At 32.6% G+C, this 19,040-nt stretch overlaps 1 protein-coding gene and 1 long non-coding RNA gene across 4 annotated transcripts in view; one reads left to right on the forward strand and one right to left on the reverse strand.

Annotated features, from left to right (window-relative positions):
* LOC141455859 (neurotrimin-like) overlaps positions 1–19,040 on the reverse strand; it is a 433,945-nt gene that overhangs the window by 351,437 nt on the left and 63,468 nt on the right. The window lies entirely within an intron of this gene.
* Positions 7,893–10,724, forward strand: LOC141455823 (uncharacterized). Of its 2 annotated transcripts, none has more exons than XR_012459475.1 (3): positions 7,893–8,030; positions 10,295–10,520; positions 10,659–10,724. It is a non-coding gene; the product is annotated as an uncharacterized lncRNA (long non-coding RNA). The 2 variants fall into 2 exon arrangements; XR_012459476.1 differs by having other exon boundaries at positions 10,607–10,723.

The raw sequence follows: 19,040 nt of genomic DNA on the forward strand, positions 1-19,040 counted from the left end.
AATATAAACTGCCCTGAACTTTTATCATTGTTAAATTTTCACGTGCCAACAAACGGTACTAGACAAAAACAAGTGTTTTCTAAAGTGTGCCATGGTACCAATTATCGTAAGTTCAGTTATTTTCCAAGAGTTGCGGATCAAGTTAATCATCTACCCGCTGATTTTGATATATTTAACACCAACATGATCGAGTTGAAACATTTGTTAAATGGCTGATTTTGCGGTGATTGGTACTAGGGAAAACTTACCGGTTATTTGTGATATAAAGATTTATTAATTGAGTAAAGTTTCTATTTTTAAAGTATATTTTATAGTACATATTTTGAAGTATTTTGTTTATCTATTAAGTAAATTATGTGTATATATTATTTCTATTTTATCTTTATTTCTATTCTACGATATATATATGTATAAATGTATGATGTATGTATATTCTATAATTATTATATATTGAGTTATTATTAAATGTTATTTTAAATTATATTTCTTTGTAACTGGGTGATAGCCCGTCTTGTAAATAAATAAATAAATAAATAAATATATAAAAGTTCGAAGTTAGTTTATTTATTTTTAATCAACTTTATTCAATTATTTTTAATTAATTTTCCGGAGACCACTTGTTGAGGACTTAAACATCGAGTATATAAACTTTAAAATTAGGCGATCCTTTTTTCTGATTTTGACAGCCCGTTGTGCAGAAATGCGCCGAGTGTCTCGGATACCAATGACCTTAAAATCTTATGTGCGTTATGTATAAAAGAAGATGTATAATTATAAGAAGCAAGAATATTTATTTACGTATACTTAGCATTTCATTTCCATGTTAACGTTTGAAGTTCTAAAATAAAAATAAAGATATACTTCATATCGGTGTAAGCCGTTTAGCATTATATGGATTTCAATAATATATTTATAATTTTTTGAAAGCAAAGAAGAATTTATTTCTGTCAGCTTGTTCTGAACTACGTTTTCTTTCAGAATATATTTTGAAAGCTCTACACAATGGAAATCATGTTACTTAAAAACTGGCATTTCCCTCTAGAATGACTGTATCTTTTGAAGTTGATATTTCAACTGCCATATAATGAGCTATAAGTTAATATTTGATTCACATTTCTAGGAAAATGTGCTTACACATGTGCACAAATGTGAAGGCCGATGATTCCTTTCTAAGTCAAGCTCTTCATTTATTTAACATTTCTCCAGTTTCCCTATGTTAATACCTGTACAAACAAACGTTTGGTACGAGATCTTTACTAGACTTCCATTTACTGCATTTAAAAAAAAAATTCCATTCCATGTTGAACTCTGGACGCATCTCGAATAGAGGTTATTCAAAGGGAGGCATTTTATTACCATTATTATACTAATTCTAGCGGATGATCTCCTAGTTAGACTATTCACGAAAGCCTTACACTGCATTGGATTCGCTGATTGCGCTAGCAGTTAGAAGCAGTTTTGTGGTTAATGTTTCAGGGGTTATTACTTCCAAATTCAGGGCTTGTCAGCTTCTTGACAGGGTCTGTTAGAAATCCAGACGTCTTTTAATGTTGATAAAATAAGGTCTTTCTCGCCTGGATGCCCAGGCATTGGAGTATAGGAACCTAGATAGATAAGATCGCATGGTGCAGGAGGGGTCCTCTTTTGAGCAAAATGACTAGTCAGTGCCGCCATTGAAGAATGGCTACAAGGGTCATGATGGCTGGCTAGTGTCGCAGACAAAGTTATTAGCAGCTTCCCACTAAAACTCTCTGTTGGCTGTTCTTCAGCAAGGCTGTGCGGCCATCAGACTGATCGAAAGTCTCTTTACAAGCCATTGTAGATTAACAAAACATATGAACCGGTAGAAGACATCTTATGTAGGTTCTATCAGGAGGAAGAGGAAACGGCGTTATACGTCAGAGTCTAGAGCTGCCAGGGCTAAGGATTATTAGGTTTTTCGCAGAAGGAAAATCCCACCTTCATAGTTTACCCAGGAGCCTCTTCCCTGGCAATTCTAGCTGTCACATTGAGAAGTAAGCTCTTGTGCGAGTATACGATCTTACTCCGCTGTAGACTAACCTCTTCGGCAAACTCTTCTCATCTCTGCGCTGGAGCACTAGCAGATTTTTACTTGAGTTTTTCTTGCCACTTCTTCCGAGTTCTCCTTTTGAGCTGTCTTTAAACTGTGACAGACTACCCTTAGCTCATGTTACTTACAAAGCGTACTACGTCTCACCATCTAGATTGAGAAGGTTTGCGAATGTCAGATAGAGAGAAGAGTCCAGCTTGATCCTTAAGCTTCAGGCAGTTTCCAAACGGCTCTTTTGATTCACCTTTTCAAGTCAGTACAAGCCCCTTAACTTCTTCTTCTTCTTCTTTTTCTTCCTTCTTCTTAACGCTCCGTTCTATGTATCTAACCTCACTATCCATAATGACCTCAAAATTCCTTTCATTACAGGTCTTGCTAACACTCGTTTCTTCAAATTTCATTCCTCTACAGCAGCTCATCCTAACCCTCTCATAGAACACCTATCTTCCTCCACATTACCAGGTAATCCTCTAAGGAGATTGAAGAGAAGATGGTCTCGTGATCTTCTCTTATCGTGAGAGCAAAGCACGTTACTGGAGTGATATCACCGGGTGCCTTCTCCAATCATGATTTCCTGTTATTTCATATTTGCTTGTTGCAACAACTGTTGCAGTGGTAAGTTACAATGAAAGATTAAAAAAAACTTAAATAATTGCTGTATTACAACTTTAACATCTTTTTATCTAAATATTTTCATTTAATTTTAGAAATAAAAATGCCAGAAAACAATACAAATTGAACAATTTGTGTACTCTTCAAAACACGACTTTTTGTAATACTCGTACTTTACTTCGTCTGAGGTTTTTTTCTTTCTCTCTCACAGATCTAAGAGCTCGAAAAACACGCCACTGTTTGTTAACAGTTAACAAACACTTGAGACAAAAGAGATAAATGTATAAATTTGTCCTATTTCCCTTTTTCTCCTCTATTCATGATTCAACAAAACTCTTGACAAGCAAAACAAACTGTTCCAACCTTTACACAAGAAGTTAATTACTTCAAACAACTCTCGCCCCCAAAATAAGAGGAAAAGAAAATAAAAAATGATACAAAAAATAAAAAAAGAAGAATAACGAAAAAGAATTATTGGCCAATTAGTGCATTCTGTCTTGAACAAACTTATGGGGCCGTCATAATGTTTGCGTTTCTAAGTAAAGGTCAGCAAAATATTCTACAGTTGTTTAATTTCGTTTTTTGTTTTCTTTTTGCACGGTATTTCCAGCTTAACATTCTCATATAGACGTTTTTTCGTCTCTTTTGTTATTATTTCTCTGACCATTCTCAGAAGGAGTGTGGCATTTTTTGTGCTGATATTTCTATTTTCCAGTTATTCTCAATATTCCGCGATAATCAACATTGAGTTTTCGCCAGTACTACATGTATTGCCGTTTAAACATGTTTTTTAGGCATTGTGGAGGAAATCAGCATGAAAAACTGATGAAATAAATGCATGTTCGCTGCTAGTGTAAGGTTCCTATATTTTTCAACATAAAAAAAAGGTTGAAATCATGACCCCAATACATTTTGCTGTCTCAGAACACCACCACCGAAGTGGCGATAATAACGTGTAATTGATATCGTACATTCCAGCGAACACATTCATTGGATTGTTTGCATTTATTAAATCATTTATTTTATTTACACAAAGATGAGATGCTGTTACAGGATTTAAACGAAAATTCTAAGTTGGATAGTAAAAGGAATAAATAGGAATGTTATGGCAACTGCTGTCACAGTTAATTCCAAGAAATAATTAATTAAGCGCACATTTCATTTGGGGGACAAAAACCAAAAATACAAAAAAAAGAAAAAAGAAAAAGGGTTTATGATAATGGATAGAATAAGCAGCCAACTTGGCAGCTTATTGTTAAACCCACACTATTGTAGGAACTTTTCGGTAAGCAGTCCTTTAACTTAAATTTCATGTACAGCTGATCTCTGCCAGGCCAGACCTAGTTGAAGATTGTGTGTAAGTGTAGAATGGCCAACAATTTATTTGTACAATACGGTTTCTTTCCTCTCAGTATCCAGTTAGTAGCTATCTAAACTGAAGCAGTTGAATTGAGAGAATATTGATCGTTGTAAACAAAATAGTCCACATGTTTCTGTTCAGATTTTACTACGATTTCAATTCTATTATTTTAGTTTTAACGTTTTCATTTTTCCTAAAAACCGCCGATTTTTATTGTAACAATAATTTCTGTTACAATCCATTGGTTTTTATTAATTTACTTTCCTCTTATGTTGTATTAAAGAACATAGAATTCTTGGCAGATGAGTTTCGCAGTAGATTTGAAGAGCCTGCTGTAATTGTATAAATGAAGGATTTCATTCTTCTCCAAGATTCTCCCTACTCAACCTTCTTTTTAATTAACCATAAATTCATGTAGCCAAGGATTCATGATGTAAGTGGTGAACAATGTAATGGAGGAGTATAATCCATATGGATCTTATTTTCATTAAAGAAACTCGATTGTTTTCTAGAGTATTTAGTTATTTCGTAGCAAAGTTAAGCAGATTAAGTGTAATTAAGAATGATAAGATGATAATAGGCTGGAATAAGCTTTATGAGAGTGCTATACAGCCAGCTGACTATTTTTGTTTTTGAGAAGAGTTCCCTCAGTGCGAATCAGCAACGACCTACACCCTCCTCATTGTCATAAATACGATTTAGCCTACCTGATTCTTACTGTTATCGGAAAACCATTCATGCCCTCACCTAACTTTTCCAAACTTCTAATAATGAATTGTACAAAACAAATACCTTCACAATATTTTTAATTACTTATTTGCTTTTCGAGCTTTTTTTTCTCTTTCTTTCTGTCTTTATTTTATTTCCGACCTCCATGATTGGTCCTCGACTGTTGATACATTCAGTTATCTTTCAGTCCGATTCTAAATAAGTATACTCATCCACAACGAAGCCTAAACATAAGACAAGCCCTTTAAACCCTAATATTCTCAGCTGAAACATGTTATAAATCCGCGAAAAGTAAATGGAAAAGAGAAAGTTGCACAGTTAAATAACTTGTTCTCTGATTTTTGTAAAAAAAAATGAAACCTTCAGACATTTAATACCCAATTGATTTAAACAGATCTTACTTGTGCTTAATCGTTCGAAATCTCACAAATGGTTTGATTTATACAAAAATATATTGGCAACTTCTCTTGGAAAGTATTTAGTTCAGTGATAAGATTTCTACTTTGTGAGACATAATTATTTGGAAAATTTATTAGTTTGTCTATAACAACAATTGGGGTGGGTGTTCACAGTATCAACAGCTGAGGGAGAATCTGGAAAACTCATTATTGTTTAAAAAAAAAAAAAGTTGGATGCGGTGAAAAAGTGATAATAAAAGGACAAAGATGATTGTCCTAGCGAGAGTTTGTTATCCGCAGTATACATAATACTGTATAAATATATAAGCTGAAAAGTCAGCAGAATCATTCCAAAAGATACCAGCTCTTCAAATATCAATCACCAGTTCGACATCTGACACTTCCATGTATAGATCTTCAATCGTTTTGCCATTTGTCTTGCCAATATTTCTATAGAAGCGTTCTCATAGATATTAATTCTAAATCTCTCGTATTTAAATAAGCTCTAGTCATTAAAATAGTTTATTGATAAGCGTTCTTAATTTCTAATCTAGTAATCCTCGATTTATACAAATCTAATAATGATTGCATTTGTAATTCTAGAATTTAATATTTTAAACCTATCGCGTTTAATTTTGACTTAAATTTACGCCAATATTCAAGCCACGTCATGAAATAAATTTACGCCATGAGATCAATTTTAGACTTCAGGCGATAACCCTCGAATTTTTACTGTCGGTACATATTCTATTTGTTAGGGTTTTATTTTTACCTGTAAGATATTGAAAATATTCTGATAATTCTAAAACATTCCAGCCATGAATTTAACAGAACTTTCTAACATATAAATCAAATTATTTAGAAAGCTGAATGCGCTAATTTTAAGCGGCAACTTTCAGGATAAGGAAAAAGGTGCCTCTTAACTAATTACAACAGTCTGGCCGTCTCTTTCTCTTCCATCATCACCTACTCAGTGCAGAGCAACAACCATTCTCTTCAATGTAATTTTCTTCACAAAATATAACCTAACATATTTATCAAATAACATCTAAAAGTTTACCAATGAATAGGATTTTGTAAATGTATGAACATTGAGAGGTATAATGGAGCCTTGCCTGGTATCGCAAAGCAGAACGTTTTGATTTAACAGTTTTAGATGCTTTATATCTAATGAATGTTAATGACAACACATTGTATAAGTCATATATGAGTACAAGAGATGTTCGTATATATCTGTCTGATGTAAGTATGACTAGTTTTCATGTTAGAAATGCCGTCAGAGACTTCAAAATTATTTTTAATTACGACGCTTCTGACAGCGTTCCGCTGTTTTATATCTCTAAAAGTCGCCATAAAGAAATCAAATATTTCATTAAGATAATGAAGTTTGAAATTTATTTTTCAGACTTGGAATTATTAATAGATTCTTACTTGTTTCAATATTAACTACCCTTGAAGTAATCTATCATAATGAGGTTGCATTTTCAAGGAAATCATTTTCAAGGCATCTGTAATTTAGTTTCAAATGTAATTCTTTTCCTTCTTGTTTTTACCGGCCTACAAGAAATTTAAAAAAACTGCCTTTTTGAGAAACATATTTTCTTTGTGTTCAGGAGGACAACAAAGTTGTCCATTCATGTATGGGTAAACACAATTTACTTTTTTTTATTTTCTAATTTTACTTCAACAATTTGCCTCAAAATGGTAGTCGTTAAATATGCATTAGGATGATTTTTTTTTTTAAATTAATTTAAGGCGCATCACCATCAGAAATCATCGACGCTCGGAGTCTTATTGCCAGCTTCTAGTAGGCAATATTCTCCCTTAAAATAAAATACTGTCTTCATCAGATAGTGGCTCTGAAAGAGGCTCATTGGAAGAAAAATATCTAAAATCAGCTGGACTTGAACCCGTGGTCTCCATGTGTTATTTTTTATTTTAGAAAAAAAACAAACAAAAACAAAAAACAAGAATTATACTAACCTAACCTTACTTATTTGGTAATTTGTGTTAAAATAATTAACAGTCTTGCTTAAAACAACATTGCATAGAACATTGATTGCAATAAATTCACTATATTTTATGGAATAAAGGTCCTAGTTTTTCAACGGTGGCAGAGAAAATTATTCTTTCAAAAATCTAGTTGTTCACTGAGAATATTTGGCTATTAATTTAAAGTAAAGTTAAAGCAATTAACAGCTGTCTTTCAAGTTCTGTTTTTTTTTTTTTTTTTTTTTTATAAAAAGTAAAACTTCAATAATATTTTATTTATTCATTGTCACAAAATACGGTCTCAGAGAGAAATTAATTTTTTAGATTTTCCATTTCTCCCTATTTTTAAGTCTCTTATTTTTGCAGAAATTCAAAGCAATTCATTAACACATATTTAATTTAGGAAAAAGTGAAAAGTCGATCCAATTCCGCTTCTGTTTGTTAAAACATTGTTAAAAATTCAAGAGATGAAACGTTTGCTAACAAACTCGGCTAAAAGGCAAACATAAACATTAGGCGTTTATATATTTATTTGATTGCTTTCTAATAGTAGTAGGCAATTATTTACTTGCTATTACTACTGGCAGGTATTGTAATCGTGTCAAATAGTCAAGCTTGTGAGCTTGTTTATATGTACATGTTTCTAGGGCATGGTTTTGAGATTTTATTTTATTTTTATCTATAAAACATATGGTATTATTATCGTATTACTTATTTGAATCATATTAATTCTTTCTTAATTTTTGAACTTCAGCTGCTAACATATCAGTAGTTTTCTTCTTCTTCTTTTTGGTTGATCTCCGCTCAAAAGCTTTCGCTGCAAACTTCCATTGATCAGCACTCTGTGGTAGATCTACCGTCTAATTATGTAAGTTACTACTTCTTCTTCATTCAACACCTTACCATTCCCTTTCTATACAAACACTTTCATTCCCTTTTTAAATCTGGTTTGAATAAATTTAAAATGATCTAGCAATAGTTCAGTAGGAGCTCTACCTGTTCTCGTCTGTGCAGTTCATTAGAAGATTCCCTGGCATACTTTTTGACTTCATTATCTCCTTAATGTTCTACACTGCTCACTTACCCTTACGCGTTCAATTTGTAGCGATAGAGGGTCGTTCTAATCTGATCTATTGCTTTAAATTTATAAAATTTGCCTAATGGAAAGTGAATCGCGGTCCGGAAAAAAAATAGTATATTTTTGAATTTCAAATCTCCAAAATAAGTCTTGGAGGGAATTGATATCACTTACGTTCTTCTAATAAGTGTTGACGTATTACCCCCTAGCCCATATGTAGCAGATGTCACGGCCCCGACTGGATATTTTAAGAGAACTTTGGCGATTCAGAAGTTTTTAGCTCGTTTTCGTGACAACTTGTACATGATTCTAAATTCAGGTCATCGTTTTAAGAGTTTATTTTACTCTACTACTGACAACACTGTGCATGCAAGAAAATGAGTTATTCTTAAACAACAATCTGTTTTTGAAGAGAACATTGCGAATGAGAGACAAATGAAAGCTTACAGTGCGATATAGAAATCATAAAATGGAACAAATAAAATAATTTTTACTGATATCCACATCATAAAGAAATTTTTTTTTTTTTTAAAAAATAAACATTCTTAGTTCGGTAAAAATGAAAAGTTCTATTAAATAAAAATAAAATCAGGTCAGAGAAAAATATAAGCGCATGTGGCAATGGCAGGCTGGGAAATGAAAAGGCCTCCGGCATGCTGTAAAAGTACCGCCTCCAGCCGAGCTTTCTCAGCGTGGAAAATAGTTTATACCAAGGGAATAAACGTTGCCGTTACTAGTTAGCAGAGCAATAGAGTGCAAAAGCTCGCACGGCCAACAACACTGCGTTCCATCAGCAAATAACACTCTGCCAGCAAATTCTCTATACATACACACACACACACACACTCGCAAAATTACACGTATTCTACACACATCAATTCGTTTTAGTTCAATGAAGAAATAAATTCAATCCCATGTATACCATACATGGAAACAGCATACAGGATTATATATATATATATATATATACATAGATATACACCAGGCCAAGCAAGAACTCAATAATTTTCTATGTTGGATCACAATATAGGAGGGCGTTAAGCACACAGCTGGTACTATATGGTTGCTCTCTCTCATTCTCCCTCTTTCTCTGAGATGCGAGATGCACGATGTGGCTACTGTTCGAACATACCGCGGGCGTACAGAAGGTGGCGCCTTCACTGATAAAGTAGAAACATATTCGCCTGGCATATTAATTTTGTACCACAGTTAATATCCTAAGCTTTATTAAACAGTTAATTGAGAACTTATATATTATATCAATAGCAAGAGGTTATTGAGTATAAATCTTTTCTTTCCAATAATTTTTATTCAGATTTTTAAAGTTAATTAAAGTATATTTAATTTGAATTAAAAAAAAGTAATTCTCGATAATGTTACACTGAGTAACTGAGTCATTAAACGCATAATTTCATGCGGTTAGAGCTTAACAAGTTTTATTTTTATAAGCTCATTAGGCCACGTCAATTTATCTTTCCCAATCATTCGCACATTCTGTTTTTAATTTGGTGGCTCTGTAAGGATTATCTTATTATCGTTGTTGACCGAAAAAATAATAAATAAAAACGGTCAAAAGTTTTGGTATTCTGTTCTATAAAGGATGGTTCTATGCCGGAGATCTTGGGCGTTCTGTGCTTAGTTTTCCCCTTTCTTGGAGCGCCTACAACTAGCGTCTGGTGATGGATATCTTTAGAAAGAGAGAGAGAACGCCTTCAGGAGCCAATCAGTGCATACAAGATGGTGTCAAATGTGCTAAGATTTTATTGCACCTTAAATTGAAAAATAAAATAAAAAATGTCTCCACAGAATATAAAATCCCCCCCCCCCGTGATAACATTATTTATTTACTCGTTGACAAATTTCTTTTTTTTTGCGTTTATTTGTGCTACAATCAGCGCGTTAGCACTATAAGTAACAATGATAACAGTGAACAGTAGAAGCAAATGAGTGGAGAAGTTACCCAGTGGTAACACTCCAAAACATTATATGTTTAGTCACTCTCTTCACTAGAGAGGAGATCACGAGGCCACTGTCTTTTAAGACGTCTTTTCCAGGTTGTCAGGAAGAGTTCTAGAAGAAAAATTTTGAGCTAGAGGATTTATGTGAGATTGCAGGTTGAAGTGGAGTTTCCTGTATCGTGTTTTAGCAACTTGGGTGACGAAAGGAATGTTAAGGTCAATGTGTATAGTCCAGGTTGGAGACATAAAATGGAGCGTTTACGATAGTTCCAAGTATTTTAGATTGTACCGATTGAATCCTTTGGAGATACACAAATTTCAGGTATTCTTCCACTTTATGATTGAAATAACTTGTAACGTAAATAATAAAAAAGGGGGGATTAACTGAGTGGTTTCCTGGGTTCCCAGGAGCAGATCTCGGGTTACCACTGCTAGTTCTTGAGATTTTTTTTCTTTCTAGAAGCTTATGACAGCCCAATGTCCGGGACAAAGCTCCGGGTGACGAGGACTTCAAGTATTCACGAGCTATAAAATAAATAAAAACTATTTTTTAATTATTTTGAGTTTTCTAAACTGTTTTCAATTTTAAGTTTTCGCCGGATGCCTTCATTTTATTTTCTTCTTTCAATTTTGAACATAAGTCTACTTCTAAAATAGTTTAGTTCTAAAATATTTTTCCAGAAAACTTAAATTGCTTCTTTCTTATGGACTCCTTTGAAATGTTATTACAGGAAATTGTACAGTTCTTATGTATGAAAAATATCTAATTAAAATTACATGTATTCACATAAATCTCAAGACTGTACAGAACGTTTAATTTCATTTAGCACTGCTGTCTCAGTTTAATATTAATAGATGGGGTTTAATGACTTAGGATAGTCGACTCTACGAATTAACGGCGTGCACACACTCGCGCTTTCCTTAATTTAAAGTCCACTTATAAATAAAGTACTCCATCTCTTTTTCTTTTTCTTTCGTTCTTTAAAGAAAATTTCCTGAAGGAAATAATTCTAGCCGGCAGTGAAACATTGTAAATTTTATTCCATTCATTATTACAATAAGTTTATCTCTTTCCCTCGCACACTCTCTTCTTTCTGTCTATCTCACACACACAATCATGCTTTTGTCTCGCACTATCTTTTTAAAATTTTCTTTTTGTACACAACTCTGTCTATCAAGTCCGTCCCATCTTGGAAACTAAAAAGAATAGAGAAAGAACACTAAGAATCTGGAAGGAATGCAGGTTATACATCTCCCCTGAGTACACTATCCATGTCTTTATAGCTGCAGCATCTTTTTCCAAGTTATTAAGTCCTAAGATCTCTTTTTTTTCTTTTTTTTTACTTCCTCTTGATCGTGTAAATTGATGTTAACATCATAAATATAAATATGTTTTCTGTATACATATGTATATACATAAGTGCGTGCAGTTACTTAGGATAAGATTTTTCCTATATCTTGGAAACTGCTAACTTGTGCATGGTGACTTCCACAACTTAAACGCAATCTTCTATGACCTTCCCGCAAACGACCTCACTCCTAATTTCCTCCAGACGATTAGGCATAAGTTATAATAACAAACCCACCTACTTGGAAATTAAAACTTCTTCGGTTAGCCGGCCAGTGAGAAAATATTGCTGGAATGAATCTTGAGGAAGTTGACAGTTTGTCTCTGTAGGTAGATGTCCCTATAGTAGGAACAAACCTGCAGACTGTATGGTTCGCCTTCAATCTACTAAATTGTAGTAATCAATGCTTAAAGCTCATTAAAATCTTGTCTCCTTGAGATTCAGCCGGTCTAATGTGTAGGCCTAATACTTTTTCTTGTCCTGGTTTGTTTATTTTTGCCATCCTAAGCGCTACGGGTTAAAGCTTTGCCCATAAATTCTGGGGAGTAGAGGGAATCTAGTTTATTGTAAGGAATCTTTTCCTTCCGCGTTAGGTTTCTGGTATTACAATAATTTGTCATGTCGTTTGAATAAACTGAAAACAACGGAAAATGAAATTATTTTAAAATAATAAAGTGGAGATCATTCAAATTTTAGGTATCCAATTTTGTAAAATATTTTCGCTAATGAAATACTAGATGAAAGATAGTCAACTATTTATAAATAAAGTATTCATTTTTAAATTTTTAATGTTTGCGAGTTAAAGTGGCAAGTGAGAGTGTGAGTTTATTGCTGCTATGTAAAATTTTCAGATCAGTGAGGGACATTAAATAAAATGGTAATAAATAATTAATTAACTAAATGGAAATTTTATCTACAGATATTTGAAACCATTGAGAAATGATTGAATGCTCTTTCTCTTTTTTTTGTAACACATTTCCATTACATTAAGTGAGTTAATTGAGATAAATATAAATAAATTGTGTAAATATAGAACAGTTTTGCCAGTTAATCATACATTTTACAAACTATGGTCCCCAGGCTGCTCTAATCATCATGTTATCTGAATATCAAGCCGAAAGTACTGCTATTAAACCGTCCACGATATGCTATTTTTCGTCTCTTTTATTGGTTTTAAAAATATTCTCTCTGAATAAATTCTCAAACATTTGCATCCGTTTCCAATCCCTGCTTTTTAGACGATTTTCAACTTCACGTTAATACATCTGGTACCATGTTCTTGCTGTAGGACAGTGGTCAGCAAACTCGTTTGTCAACAGAGACAAACCTTTAAACTTAAACTTTGCAGGTAGGTAAATTGGTATTAACTTAATTAGGTTGCTCTTAAACTGGCATTTACTGTAGACGTCATCAATCTGATTCAGTTTGTTCGCTTTGCAAGTGAACCCTTAATAGTTCATTATTAACACAACTATCTTCTTCTTGTTTCGTCCAATCGCACGTTTTTTGCCATATTTTACGAGAAACAGTTCCGCACTCTTCAACGGAATGGATATTCCTTTAACTGCTTCATTCCACCGACTTCTGCGTATGAGCCACGAAGTATTTTGTAGAAAAGCCACATTCAAGAGGCCAAAGAGCCGCATGAGGCTCGCGAACCGCGGTTTGTTGACCACTGTTTGTAGGTAAATGAAGGAGTTATAACCTTTACTGCAGATAGAGAATTCAAAATGGTCTATTTAATTTAAGAACGTGTTTCGAGCATACATTAATGATAATTAAATTATCTATAAATATCAAAGAAAGTAATAAATCTTTACAATTCAAATTGATGGTACGTACATAATAAAATCTGAAAACTGATGAGTTGTAGGTCGTTGAAAGCTCCAAAACAGTCGCTGTTTCTAATCTTGACGAGTACTCCACCGAGGAGAGCAAGGCATGCAACTTGTTTACCAAATCAAAAAGATAAAATTCTTTCTCTAAACCAAGTAGCAAGACAAGCAAAGCACTGAAAGCGTATTGCCAAAGAGCTAAGAAGCGACATTACAATATAATATCTTCAGGAGTCAGCATCTATTAGAGTTAAATCCTAGCTATGAAAAGATAGACCAATCGCTTTACACCGCTAATAGACCTGTTACCTGATTCTTCTTGACTTCGTGTCAAAACAAACGCTACGAATCCAATCAACCTTAAAAACACTCCCTCATAAATTTAAAAAGAAAACTTCTTAGTAGAATTCACTCTTAGTACCGAATGACTTCTCATTTATGGTCTTAACTAATTTATAATAGTTATAATAGGAAATAATAGTTATTTACTTTACTTTTAACAGTTGACTAGTTCAAATACTGATGCAAACAATTTAAATCACGCAGTGGAATTATGTAGAGGAATTTAATCTACATCAAAACAAATTAAACATCCTCAGAATCTTGCAGGTCACGTAATTTGAGTGTATAGATACTCTGGGTAAAGTTAAGATATGGCTTTCAATTAATCATAATTCAAAGTAATTTAAATTCGTACACATCAAATTCATATTAAATAGTATGTGTTGGTGTTTATAGTGTGTTAATAATGCATACAATAATGAATACACTAAATGTTCACAAAGCGATTCTGTTTAAATAAACACCTTTATGTACAATGTAATATTAAATATATCATGTTTACATATCACAATCGAGATTCATATAAAATAATGTAAAAGGATGAAGATTATATTGTCACCAATGACAATCTTTCATATAAATAAGATTATATTGTAATGTCATAATTATTTTCAGTTCCATATAATTTCCCGTTCTCCGACAAATAGTTGTGACCTTCTAAACAAAAAAAGCAGTAAAATTCTTGAATAATTTCAGTATTAGACCAATCCTATAAATAATTGACAGGTATTAAAAAATATTCTTCTCTACATTCTGGTTTAATTTTAATTCAAAATCAGATCCTGAACCGACCAAACATCAAAAACATTTAAATAAACAAGAAATGCGAAGTTTTTTTTAAAGGTCCTTACGAGATTCTTCTTTACAATTAAAGAGCTAGGTATATACTTTATAAAGATTACCACCCTTTAAAAAGATCGTAGACTGGAGAACTTGCAGGTATGGTCCGCGGATTAGGCATTCGTAGTCAATGATAATTTTTTTCAGCATCATCCAGTAAACCATTAGGTCATAGATAAGTGCAAGTCCAGATCAATCACGACAAGAAATATAGTGACCAGGAGATGGTAATCCTTTAAAGTATTTAAGTTATTAAGCTCACAAACTCAGTAATTTGAAAAAATAAAGTAAAGTTTATTTCTAGATAGATTGCGAACCGAGAAGATCAGATTCTTCAGTAATTACCAGGTGTAGATTACAATTAACAGGGACAACATCCTCTTCCAGACAAATATCAGTTTTGTAGGAGACTGATATTTGTGATAGAAATAAATATTAGTATCAAATATTTGATCCGATTGCAAAACGTTCTTTACCTTGTAAGAAAAAGAGAGAGTAAAAAAGAATAAAAAGCAATTTTTTCTCAAAAGAAAACTAAACTTTGATTAAGCTTGTCTTTATAAAGTATAAGAAATGAGAAAATAAATAAAAAAAGGTATGTAATATTATATGAAAGAAAATTTTTTTTAAAAAGTTCAAAAGAAAGTATAATAAAAAATAAGCTCAAAAATTATAATAATATGGAGCTACTCTGAAATTCAACGAACTTAATATAGCACATATTTATATAGAGGAGGCCAAACAAACTTTAGATGAAAGTGAAAAAGAAAGTGCGCCAATATTCTAGCGCTCTCTATGTATGCTAACAAAACTGATGTTGTGAGTTTAGGGTAAATAGCCATTTAAAGAAACTTTATAATGTCTTTTTTTTTACTGTCAGATAATTGCAATGGTACTGCATGCATTGCAACGGCATGCCAAAAGTGAGTGTATTGATTGACATCATTTAGCAATTCACATCACCTGAATAAACAAGCCAAAACGACCTAAACACGTCTAAAGACTTCAGTTATCTCAGCTTCTTGTCCCTGCACAGTTATTAATTCATCTGAGACGCGCTGATTGAGATATTTGGGGCTAAGAAGGGTGTTGATTGCTGCAGTTTGTGCTCTCATTTGGCATTGGTAAGAAAGTGAGATAAGATCAATCTAAAGATAGTAATGCAGACTATTCAGTGCTAAGTTCGATGAGAATAGTCGTCTCCTCAAACTAGTCCTCCATCCAGAAGACGTAGAGGAGCTTTGGATTCGATACAGTTTGGTGCCTCCGTAGAAATAGTTACAATAATACTCTTTCTATATATTTCTAGAAAATGTTCCAACTAAAAATATTAGTTTTAACTGCTTAAAATGTTAGTTATTGTATAAACTGCATTCATGTTAAAAAGGTAAGTATGAATGCAATAAACTAAGAACAGTTTAAATAATTTCCGAAGAAGTTAATAAAACTCAGACATTAGTCAGCTAAGTTGCACTAAGTTCCACTAAATCAATTTCCGGAATTATAAAGCTGCAAATCAATTTGAAAGTTTCAAATAAAAATGTTGCAAGACAAGTTTCAAAATGCCTTAAAATACAAGAGAAGAAAATGTTTGGCAATGGGTAAGAGATATTCTTTTTTAAAAAACGTTTTTGATTGGTGCTCTTCATCAGAAAAAACGTAAAGCACCAGTAAAAATTGCTCAGGCCTTCTCTGAATAACCTTTACTTTGTAAGATTATGTGTATACCCAAAGTTGAAAAAAATAACTTCGGAGCCACTTTCAGAAAAATGGCTCCCCTTGTTGACTGATATCCAAGAAATTACAGAATCGGAAGCGACAATAATATCAAGTAACAAGTTGAAGCCTTCTGCGACTTTTAAAGCGCCCATACAAAGTACTCGACATGCGCTTAATGATAAATTTTATTATTCAAGGGAACCCAGTGATAATTCAATTGCAAAAAATTTTGGATGATCGCATTTCTTCAGCAGAAATGAAAATTATTGAATTTAGACAAACAAGTGTGTAGAACTAGTCACAGTTTGGGTACGTACAATTACTGCAGTAATTATCAAAAAATTTAAGAAGTGGATGAAAAGGATACATACCTGATAAATCAGGCAAGAGGAGAATGTAATCCAGAGTTAGGATAAATTTCTATAACTAAGAGTTATCTCTATTTCATTTGATTGTCCTAAATGGAATTAACCAAACCACCAGCCAACCCTTGAAGTACAACACAATCTCTCAATGGCCAACATTTATTTACTAAATCAAATAAAATGAACTATGTTTTGTTTAGTTCTGTTGAAATTATTTGAAATATATTATCTCAATTGTTTCTAAATTTTGTAGAAAACTTTTTGTTGAATGATCACTACAATACTCTCACTGAGAAGTGAAAATTTATTATCTACTCGTATTTCTGTACACAGAGTTGTGGCACACAATATCTCATATTTTCATAATAAATTATCTATTCCAAACTAAATACATACAGTAATAAATTCCTTAATATTAGGATTACCATTCTGGTTTGATCTAACTTTTCAATTTCAATACATATTATTCAATGTACAATTTAAAATGTAAATTAGCACACTTAGTATTCGAAACGCGCTTGTTTGCCGTCTGAGGCCTAATACAAAGCAATGTAAGTTTTCTGAGTTATATCATATACTGAGGTCATGTTATATCAATTGTTTGATTATAAATTTGAACGAAACACTTCTGATTTGTGGTTTCAGCGCAGGACATTCACTATTCTGGGTTACATGAAAATATAACAGTTAAATAAACAATGAAGGGCTGTTATGAATCTTTAAATTTGTAATAAACAAATGGAAGTGCAGCAGTTTGCTTATTCGGAACAATAATCGAGTTTCCAAATTGTGAGACTACCACCAGATATTTCAGTCTATTCTGGTGATAGCAGATCAAATTGTACCCATGGTATACCATCAATTCTCATTGGGTTATCTGTACTTATACACATGAAAACCTTTTTTTCTTTATGCAGTAGCTTAGAAACTCAATAGTTGAAAAATCAAGTGGTAATATACATTCTTAGGAAATGCCGAGAGTGAAGCGATTGATTCAGCATCGAGGGTACCCAGAATAAAACAAAAAATCTCTTCCTCAAATGATGTGACAATTACAAATTTTTTGCAGCCTAAGTCTTTCTTCTAACGTAAGAAAAATATGATCTAAAACTTTAAATTAGGTATACGATCATTCTAGTCGATAAATTGTGATCAGATAGATCCTCTGGGATGCGATGGCGCAGTTTTCTGGTTAACCCTAACAGTTGATAAATTGTTACAATAATATCGAAAAAAGTACTGGGGCCCTTAATTATTTTCTTGTCACCAAATGTCACAGACACAAATCTAAATCTTATATTTGATTTAATAAGTTTATATTTTACAAGAAAACTGAGGATTAATATTAGTGTTTAAATCAGCAAATGATTCCACAAAGGAATAGGAAATTAATGTATTAATTATAGCTTTGGTAGAAACTTTAAGGTAAAATCTATAACTAATTTAGAAAGACAAGAATATTAATTACCTTGAAGAACAAGCATTTCTCATTAGGTTCTGACATCTTCCCAAAAACAGATTGTGGTGTTTGATAAACCAAAAATCATTAGAACCATTCTTTGAAGATTTTTTTTTTTTTTAGAGAGAGAACAAATCGGCATTAACAAGACCAGTCTTAGGGTCCCGTTGGAACAAACTGCTTTGTCCTTTGTGACAAAGTGTGTGATAAGAGAAATTTGCAGAGTATAAATCTAGAAAAAGGTTCAGAAAAATTTTGTTTAAGCTGATGGTACATACATTAGATCTGTTACATAATTTATTTAACATTTAAATTGTACACTATACAGACAAATACTTCATTTAAGGAGCCATAACAAATCTTTGAAGGATCAGTATGGACCTTATTATTCCACGAGAAAAGCACTTCTAGGAGAAAGATTGTTGTTAACGTTTTGATCTTCTGTGCCATTTCAGTGGAATGTACCATCCAATTCCATAATTGGAGTCTCTAATCTGCCTATATACATCCCATAAAAATAGATCTGTACTTTGATTTGAGAAATCTTTTCTTTGGGGAGTGTTTGGGATAGGTTTTCCTTAAAGTACCATTATACAGATACAAAAACTATATATTTTTGGATTTCAGTATGAGTTTTATTTAAAAGGAAAAGATTTTTTTATTTTATTTCAGTTATCTTAAAAATTGTAACTTCCTTGGACAAATCAATTTCAAAACTCCATGGAATCGCAATCTACATTGAAAAGGAGGAAATAAAACATCCCACACATTATCAAAATATAAAACTGTAAATAAACATTCTTTAAACGATTTTACTGCATTAAGTGTAAGGAAAGAGTTTGACCAAATAAACAATGTTGCAGTAAGATAATATGTTTGATGGTCCAGGAGTGGAGAAGAAGGAAGGAAATCTGATAAATTGGAAGAAGCGAG

The sequence above is a fragment of the Rhodnius prolixus genome, unplaced genomic scaffold (assembly GCF_049639745.1).
Source record: "Rhodnius prolixus isolate KJV_2025 unplaced genomic scaffold, Rpr scaffold_4, whole genome shotgun sequence".
NCBI lineage: Eukaryota > Metazoa > Arthropoda > Insecta > Hemiptera > Reduviidae > Rhodnius > Rhodnius prolixus.